This window comes from Myxine glutinosa, chromosome 1 (assembly GCF_964187855.1).
Source record: "Myxine glutinosa chromosome 1, kmMyxGlut1.1, whole genome shotgun sequence".
In the NCBI taxonomy this organism is placed as follows: Eukaryota; Metazoa; Chordata; class Myxini; order Myxiniformes; family Myxinidae; genus Myxine; species Myxine glutinosa.
The window spans coordinates 404,236,705-404,246,656 of NC_136261.1; the positions used below are offsets into that span (position 1 = coordinate 404,236,705).

At 37.7% G+C, this 9,952-nt stretch overlaps 1 long non-coding RNA gene across 1 annotated transcript; it reads left to right on the plus strand.

Annotated features, from left to right (window-relative positions):
- Positions 1 to 3,613: 3,613 nt before the first annotated feature.
- LOC137417474 (uncharacterized) lies at positions 3,614 to 5,553 on the plus strand. The gene is made up of 3 exons (XR_013621902.1): positions 3,614 to 3,814; positions 4,028 to 4,215; positions 4,301 to 5,553. It is a non-coding gene; the product is annotated as an uncharacterized LOC137417474 (long non-coding RNA).
- The last annotated feature ends 4,399 nt before the right edge of the window (positions 5,554 to 9,952 follow it).

Below are 9,952 nucleotides of genomic sequence, written 5' to 3' on the forward strand. Positions count from 1 at the left end.
AAGTGTGTGTGTGTGTGTGTGTGTGTGTGTGTGTGTGTGTGTGTGTGTGTGTGTGTGTTTGTGTGTTTGTCGGGGTTGTATCCACCAAGGGGGGTTGTATCAAAGCATGTCTAATGAAAGTGGGGTTGCATGAAAGCGGGAAGGTGGAGGAAACCGGTCATCACTGCCAGCAGTTGCAAAGTGGCAGTTCTATTTAATTATTAATCTTAATTAATCCAACTTCCGCCGTTTATTTAATATGTGCTGCTGTGTTTAGGCTTTTCACAACCACAACTAAACATCGTGATTGATACGATTTACGACTCTCGTAAATTTAGTTCCTTGACCTACCGTGATATTATTTCATTTGCACCGCTCTGTTCAACTATTATGAAATTGTGGCCAACAGTCGTGGTTGGAGATGGACTTCGCCGTTTTTGACATGTTAAAACATGTTTTACTTCGATATTTTTTTCATTTGAGTGCTGAAATGGGGGTGCGTATTATATATGTCAATAGATTTTTACACCACGCCAGAAGTCCAAGTTGGGGATGTGCGTTCTGCACAGGGGCGCGTTATAGTCGAAGTTTTACGGTACTCCTTTTCAGCGCACGTCATCGCCAGGCTCCCTTTTGTGCAGTGCCTTGAGATGAATATGAAAGGAGTGGTGTACAGCAAGCAAGAAAGACGTCATGCATAGCACGATACTTGCAAAATCTACTTCCCAAATCTACACAATCTACAATCTACACACATACAAAATCCCTTCCCAAAATAAAAAGTTGTCATGGATACATCAACTTGTCCATATCATTAAGATTAAAATTGGCGATCTTGATGAAAGCTCGAGTCAAATAGATTTGAATTGATGATTTTTCAGATGAAAATTGATATTAGAAGTTTGACCTTGATTTAACCTTTGATTTATTGACCTCAAAAATATTTGGTTTTCCAATTCAGTGATGCCCTATGTAATTGCTGTTTAAATTTTCAAGTTAATGGGATGAAAAGTGATGATTTTTTAGATGTAAATTGATATTCAAAGTTTGACCTTGAGGTGGCCTTTGACATTCTGACCTCAAAAATAGTTGGTTTCCCAATTTAATGACTCCATATGCAAATGCTGTTCAACTTTCAAGTCTGTCAGATGAAAAATGACAATTTTAGAAATTTGACCCCAAGATGACCTTTGACCTGAAAAAATAGGCTTTTTATGACCAACTCTACCATCTGATGAAGGTTCATGAAGATCAGCTTAAAATTGTGACCTGTAAGCGCTTGACACACAGACAGACAGACAGACAAACAAGACATCATGCAGAGCACGACATTTCCAAAATCCACCACTAACCAAAATAAAAAGTTACCATGGATACATCAAATTGTCCATTTTTTAAGATGAAAATTGACTATCTTGATCAAAGCTCGGGTCAATTGGATTAAAATGGATCATTTTTTTTCAGATGAAAATTGATATTAGAAGTTTGACCTTGAGTTGACCTTTGATCTTTTTGACCTCGAGTTGACTTTTGACGTTTACTTGCTTGCCCTTTGACCTTTTGCCCTTAAATAGTTGGTTTCCCAAATCAGCGATACACTATGTAATTGCTGTTTAGGTTTCAAGTTAATAGGATGAAAATTGAGCGTGATATTTCTAAAATGGACGGTTTGTGACAAAACTTGGTGGATGAGTTGGGTAGGTGACAAGAACAACCGAATTACATTCAGATTCGGCTTATCAGTCGAATACAAATTGTAACTGTTCAGCATGGTGATGTATGCGCTCTATCGACTGCCATTCTAGTTTATGTAACCTTTGACATTAAAATGTGATGGTGGGTTAACGTATGACATGGACAGAGGCCATATCCATCAACACATTTGCTTCAAATTATATTTTCTAGTTTCACTTTGCTTCTCCATGTGCGTCAATTTTGGGGGGGGGGGGGGGAAATCACACCCGTATCTGAATGAAGAGGTTCAGTTTGGCATTTTATTATGAAATAGGCAAAGCCTAAAAATGAACAAAACCCATTAGAATTACCCTACAGAATTACCATTTAAAACCCTTTAAAATTATCCTTTAGAATTACCCTTTAGAATTACCGTTAAAACCCTTTAGAATTACCCTTTAGAATTACCCTTTGGAATTACCCTTTGGAATTACCCTTTGGAATTACCCTTTGGAATTACCCTTTGGAATTACCCTTTAGAATCCTTTATAATTACCTTTTAAAACCCTTTAGAATTACCTTTTAGAACCCCTTAGAATACCCCTTTGCAACCCATTAAAACCCACTAGAATTAAACACGGTGGGTTACAAAGGTTCGTCGTCTTCATTTTTGATGACTGACAAAGCCAAATATTGAAGCGGCTTCACCGCTTAAAAATTTAAATCTTTAAATGTCAATTTAGACTTATTAAAGGTTGAAATCTCCTCTTGGATTCCTGGACTCAATAGGTATTGTAGATAAGAGTGCCCACTTCATTTTACCTTCAAAACCCACTCTTGCTACCAGTGATCTGATCCTATCAGCCATAATCCATTGTTCGTTTTGCTAGTTTCTACGTTTTCTCTGAAAGTTTCTTCTTGATTTTTGAATAAATCAAACAGTGATTCCTCCCAGAACTCCAGCAGGGATGCCGAGGACAGGTTGGAGGAAAAGCGGACGTTGGTGTGCCAATTTGTGAATGAATCTGTGGATCTGATGAAGAGAGATATCAACAAGAGGAAAATGGAGAGGCTTTCTCTTCTTGGGAAGCAGAGGAAGAACCTGGAGCAGCAGATGAAGGATCTATGTCAAGGAACATCCACAATGGACACAGCATTCCAGGAGCTGGAGGCCATTTCTTTTCTACAGGTGTTGTTTATCGTAAACGTATTACAAAAGTTGCAATGTTGAAAATATATTTTTTAGGGGGAGTCTGTCACTATTCCATAAGCCTTGAGTTGAGGCCCTGTTACATGTCACGGTCGATGGTAAAGGTGCAGTATACGATGCAATGGTTCAAAAATGATTCATGAAATGGACTAGAAAGGTGAGTGAATGCATTTCCAGGTGTGTTTTCGTCATCATGAAGTGAGATTTAGGTTTTATCACAAGGAAGGTTTGGGATGAGAGTGAGTTCATGTCACAGTCTACAAAACAGTGATACAGCCTACCTGGTCACTGTTGAGGATTTCAATCATTCCATTCAAGGATTTTATCCAAGGGATGCTCATGGGGACCTCCAGGTGCCATGAGTAGTATGTTTTTGTTGTTTCTTGCTCACAGCGCCCTGACGATGGTTCAACATGATCCACTATGGTCCAACATGGTTCATTTTTCATTTTTCCAAATTTTTTAAATTCTATTTTCAATTTTTTCAATTATATAATTTCCCCAATTTTCAATTCTCCCAATTATATACTGAAGTGCTTTGTCCTTATCCACCAGATGGTGCTGTTGAGTTGATATGTTAGGTGACATGTCTCTAATTAGGATTTTTTTTTTTAAATTGACTGTTTTTAAACACTGCTTGAATATTAATCCATTTTTATGTCAACGTAGTTGAAATGTTACTTTGATGTGCTGAAATTATCCCTAATGCAGGAATGAACTTATAAAACAGGAAGTACAGGAAGTGGGCTTGTCTGACTCAAGATTGCATAATTTCTTTCCGCACACCAAGCCATTTTCTCTCAAGCCTTTATCATACACACAGCAATGAACAACTATCCAGACCTCGAGTTGAAATAGGACGATTTTGAATTAGAGTTGTCACATAATGGCTGCTTTAATGAGATATATTTTCAAATGGATGAAATTGATTCAACAATTGACCCTATCAAGGTGAGTTTTTCTTGTGTGTGTGTGTGTGTGTGTGTGTGTGTGTGTGTGTGTGTGTGTGTGTGTGTGTGTGTGTGTGTGTGTGTGTGTGTGTGTGTGTGTGTGTGTGTGTGTGTGTGTGTGTGTGTGTGTGTGTGTGAGTGATATTAATATACATGATTATTATATGTGTATTAAATGAAAAAAAATTATTTAACACATTATTTTCTGTTATAGGAGATTGTATCTGAGATGCAATATGAAAACAACACTACTTTCACCCCAAGTGGGGGGTGAAACGATTGAATTGCTTGAAGGCCTTTTAAGCAGCTAAGGCCCCGATGATCAACAGACAAGTTTCAACCTGGAGACTCTTTGGATTCTACAGCAATGAACATTGTTCTTTGTTTGATGATGTTTCATAGGTAAGTTCAGTTCATTGAAAATAAATTAAATTATATGTATGCTATAATATTAGATAAGTAATTTTTTTTTTTACATATATTTCAGGAATATCAAGAAAGTCCAAGGAAGAAAATGCTGGAAAATTCTGCCTCTTCATTTCTACTTCAAACTTAAAAGCTTTGGAAGATAGAATTTGAAGAAGAGGAATAAAAATTATGTTGGGATTTTGAATATGGGGGTTAGGGCTGGGGCTGAGGTTATGGCTGGGTTGCGTTTAGGGCTGGGTTGGGTTAGGGTTGGTATAATATTACTCACTCACACACACCAACAAAAAAGTTAAGCCTCGACTGAAGTGTCGACGATTCTGTTTGGGGTTCACAGATCTAAGAACGTCCCCCATTACATATCACATGTCCTCCTTGCGCTCACCGTGTGTGTAGATAATTATAGATCTAAATATTCCTTAACCATTGATATCTGAAAATTAGTTAGACCTATTTTGGCTATTGACAGAACATCGGTGTTAAGGAGAAGTATAATGAGTCATGTATTATATATTACTTCTAAATTTTGGATAGTTTGAATATTCAAGCTACGAGTTAAAAAAAAAAAAAACCTTTTAATTTTATCTTTTCTGGTAATATTTTTCTTATGGGCTTTAATTTTCTGTTCTCATTGAAAATAATTAGTTTCACCCCAGAATAACTTTTCAAATGATAATTTATCTTCCATTGAATATTTTTTAGGAATGAAGAATTCCCCATTTGGTGTTTAATATAATTTATTTTTCTGTACGATTAAATATTAACCTCCGTTTCCCAAATGCCAAATCTTGGAAAAAAATTCTTCTACCATGGATCATTTGTTTTAAAACTACATTCCAGAAAAAATTGATGTATATTCATTTATCAATAATTTATACTCTATAGACATACATATATCAAAAAAATGTATAATAAATCCACATGTGTTGTATAGTAGAGGATTTTGAAGTGCCAACCCATTGCTTTCAAGAGCATTATCTGCTTATTTGTGTCTTTTGTAATTCCAATGAATAAAATGAACCCAAGATTTCTTCCCCATTCAAATCATATAATTTATAAGTCCAAGGAACTGTATCCATTACATCAATGATTTAAAAAAGTTCATTAGTCCATCTCTTTGTATAAGCTTTCTCAAAATGACTTTTCCATCTGTATATTCTTACAATATCACCAACTTTGAACTTGGGCTTTCTCAAATTAATTTGCTTTTCATATTCTAATTTTGTAAATGTTTCCGATGGTTTTGATTTTGTTGATGAATGAACTATATTATTGTAATTATCTCCCATACCCTGAATTAAAGCTACCCATTGTTGAGAACCGACTTGTGTAAATTTTTTCTATAATCTCTCTTTCAAAGTGCGATCAAAATGCTCAATAACAACTGCTTTTCCTTCTTTAAAAGTGCTGTATAATGTAATATCATTATCTTTAAGAAATTTCATAAATATTTTGTTATAAAACTCTGTTCCCTCATCAGTCCATAACTTCTTTGGTTTTCTTTTGCTTTAACTAAATATTCCACTGAAAGCTAACATAAGAGTATTACCCCTTTTGTTTTTCAGAACAACCCATGCAAATCTGCTCCTCAAATCAATAACGGTTAAAGCATATTTGTATCCCCTATCATTATTTAGTTCAATTAAATCGGCGGATCAGATGTAATCAACACCTTTGGAATAAATCTTCCTTCTTTTAAATCTTCCTTTGTGATTTTAGGTTTATGCAATTCATCAGCCAAATGCACCTCAGTCTTGATGACATCATTAGAGCTTTATAGTTTTTTGAGGGCTCTGTCCATGGTGAAACACCTGGATAACCAAGACCAAGTTTCAATTTAGCACATCAATTTTTTCACAATAAACCTTTCAACTTTCTCTCTCAACGTTGGATTTTGTATCAAATACAAATTATACAACATTTATCTGCCGGCTTTGTGTTTTTCATTCAACGTAGTGCTCTTCCCATAAGCAATATCATGCTTCATACACACTTCGTCAACCTTATTTAGAGGTTGAGAACAAGGTTTAGGATTGTCAGCCACACACCTTTCTTTTATCCAAGTTTGTTCCTGGACCACAGAAAGAATATCCCGGAAGGTGTAATTGTCCCCCGTCGCACCGCGGAGCGAAAGGGGGACAATGGTTTTCCCCTCAGTCCGTGCGTCCCTGCGTGCATGTGTACGTGCACTGCAATATCGTTATAAAAGTAAGCGAAGGACCCAATTATAATTTGGTGTGTGGGTGCAACTAGGCATATGGAAGAACCCTATTGAAAATTAGGTCGCAACGTCAAAATCCAAGATGGCTTTCACCATATCTAAACCTTGTGAGCGTGATATCTTGAAAAGTAAATGTCTGAAACTTGTGAGCGGAATATCTTGAAAAATAAATGAACTACTAACTTCTAATCCAGTGTGTGGGTGTATCGAGGCATAAGGAAGAACGCTATTGAAAATTGGGTCGCCACGTCAAAATCGAAGATGGCCAACACCATATATATGTCTGAACCTTGTGAGCGAAATATGACGTGACAATGACCAAGTGATATGGCTAAAACGGATATTTTTGATTTATTGATTCATCAATTTAGCAATTAATTATTTGATTAATGATTTAATTAATTAATTTTTTAACTTACAGATATGGATGAAATGATGGTGGTTTCTGTATTATATGAGCCAATTGATTAATTATTATTATTTATATTATTATTTATATATTTTCTCTCATCTGGTCAATATATCAGGCACCTTTTGAGCTCGGAAGCTGATATTTGGACATGACAATGACCAAGTGATTTGGCTTTAAAGGGTATTTTGGATTTATTGATTAATCAATTAATCAATTAATTATTTATTGATTAATGCATTAATTATTTAATTTTTAATTAATTATTTATTTCATTTACTTTCGAAAAGTTACATCTTCGGATGAAGCACTTGTGGTTTTGAAATGCCATTAGCCAATTGATTTAAAAAATATTTTACGACAATCTTTTATTGATTTTAATGATTCAATTAATCAATCGATTATTGCACACCTTTCCATGCCAATCGTCTCGATGAGCTGGACGGTGGTATTGTCGGGTGGAGGATATTTAATTATTTGGCACGGGGTCGGTGTACTTTGAATGTATCTGTACTTGTTTTGCCTTTTCATTTGGGCCTCCCAATTTTGGGCCTTCCATAGGGCGGGTACCGTTGCTGGTATAATTTAATACGTTCATTGTTTGTTATTTAATGTTAAATTAACAATAACCCGAACTCCTCGCTTTCTTCACGAAACGATACGGATTCTTCTTCTTCAAACGTGTTTCAAATCAAAGATAACATTTTAAGCTTCGTTGTCGTAGTAGTTGTAGTAGTGCTTTTGTTGGAAAGGTTACAGAGATTTGCGTTCAGAGCTCATGCAAGCTCAGGCAAACATATGTTCCCAGTTTAATGTCGCTCAATTCCTCATCTCTGCAAGTCCATGGTTTGAACTACAGTAGCCAAGGTAGAGCATTTTGAAGAGAAAGCACTACCAAGACAGATAAGGGGAAGGTAAAAGAACGCCAAAGAACACCAAAAAAAAAGAACGCCAAAGAACACCAAAAAGAATGCCAAATAACACATTTATACAAATAAGAGCAAAATATCTTGTGGGGAGACCGTACAAAGTGCATCATTTATAGTCCAGGTTTCCTTAAACTTTTGAACAGTGTTACTATATTCTGCCGCCTTGTACTCCGAAATAATGCGTGAGCGTATTAAGCCCTTCAGACATACAGAACTGTGTTCCACCACATCTTTCTCAATTTTTGCCTTCCTGGTTTTATATATTGCCATTTTTGCACAGGCTAAAATAAAGTTAACAAGGAGATCTCGTGACTTGCTTAGTTTCTTTACCGGGTGCCCGATGATAAAAAGTGTTGGAGAGAAGTGAAGCCAGAAGCGCAAGAGAAGATTTTTCATCAGTAAGAACACTGGTTCAAGACGGTGGCATTGAAGGTATATGTGAAATATAGTTTCCCTTTCACCACAAAAGCAGCAATCCTCTGAGACGTTAGTGAAGTGCCGCATCATAGATCCAGAGCTCAGTGCACCATGTAGCAACCTCCAACTTAAGTCTGCCATCATTCTTGGCATTGGGTAGAGATAGAGTGAATCCCAACGTGGATGAACAGTCGAAGGAAGTGGAAGAATCTCACGCCAGGGAGTATCCAGTCGGGTTGCAAGAGCTATATAATGGAGCGAGTGGATCACTAGCAGGTATATATTTTTCCTTGATAGCCCACAGAACGACATTTCCACTGTGCCAGGGGTCTTACTCATATTGTTTGCAGGTATTGGCTGAGAGAGCTCGCAACATCGTGGTCGGATTTTAAAATCCATGGAGTTACCGATGGACATCTGTCCAGATCCATCACCCTCTTTGGGATTCTCTAGATATTCCAGACAATCGGGAGGCAAGGAGCTTTTGACCTCTTCAAGTATCCTGGAGGGGATCCTGATTGTCCTCAGGCCCATTTTCGCTGCGAGTTCCTTGGGTAAAAGCGTTCTCTTACCCTCGTTCAGAAGGTCTCCCACTGTGGATATGCTACCAGCTAAGAGGCTCCTTCGTACTGAAAAGGAAGCCAGAGTTGGGCCCTGTAGAAGAGGGTTGAGAATGAGCGGTTCTTCTAACAGGTCCTTGCCTGGATAAGGAACTGTTATTTGTACGTCGACTACATTCCAAGCCTTCAGCATTTCTTGATAAAAAGGAGGCAATGTAGCACTAGACAGGCTCCGAGATGTAATGATGAAAAGATTCCTTTTGTACCCAAGATTGAGCACTTTGCTGAAGAAGTATGATGCCAGTGAGCACCATTGCGGTGCAGGGTTCACATGTAGGTAACGTTGTATGGTCTTCAGCCTGGATGCGTGGTAGTGGCTTCGAAGGCAGGGAAAAGACTGTCCACCTTCTGAAAAAGGCAAGCTCAGAATGCCCAGGGAAACCCAGTGTTTACCATTCCAAAAGTAGTCCAGTAGCTTCCTCTGCATCTTAACCAGAAACTCCTCTGGAGTGCTTATGCAAGAGAGCCTGAATACTAACTTCGGAATTATAAACTGTTTAATAAGGAGTGTTTTTCCCCTCAGAGACAGGACTTTTAGTAGTCCACTCCAGTCTCTCAACTTTGCTTCGATCTTGTCCCCTAAAGTGTTCCAGTTAATGAGTGGTGAGGACCCATGGGAAGTGGATAAGTGCACCCCCAAATATTTGAGCTCATTGCGACTCCAGGTCAATTTCTGAAAAAGTGTTGGTAACTCCTTTACCTGCATTTGTCCAATTAGAAGCCCCGAGCTTTTCCTCCAATTGATTGTAGCAGACGATGCTGCTGAATAGACCTGCTGACAATCATAAACTATTTGCATATCCCTTGCATTACTGGCAAACACGAGAACATCATCTGCATATGCAGAAAGTTTGAGGTTGACCGTGTTGTGTGGCACCACAATGCCAGTTAGCCTTCTTCTCATCAAACAAAGGAAGGGTTCGATACATAGGGAATATAATTGGCCGGACAGGGGACATCCTTGTCTTATTCCTCTCTCAAATGGAAAGGGCGCGAGCAAGAAACCGTTGACTTTGACTAGGCATTCTGCCGACATGTACAACGTCTGAATCATGCCTACAAATCTCCTCCCCAACCCAAATGTTAGCAAGGTTTCAAACAGATACTCATGGTTCAT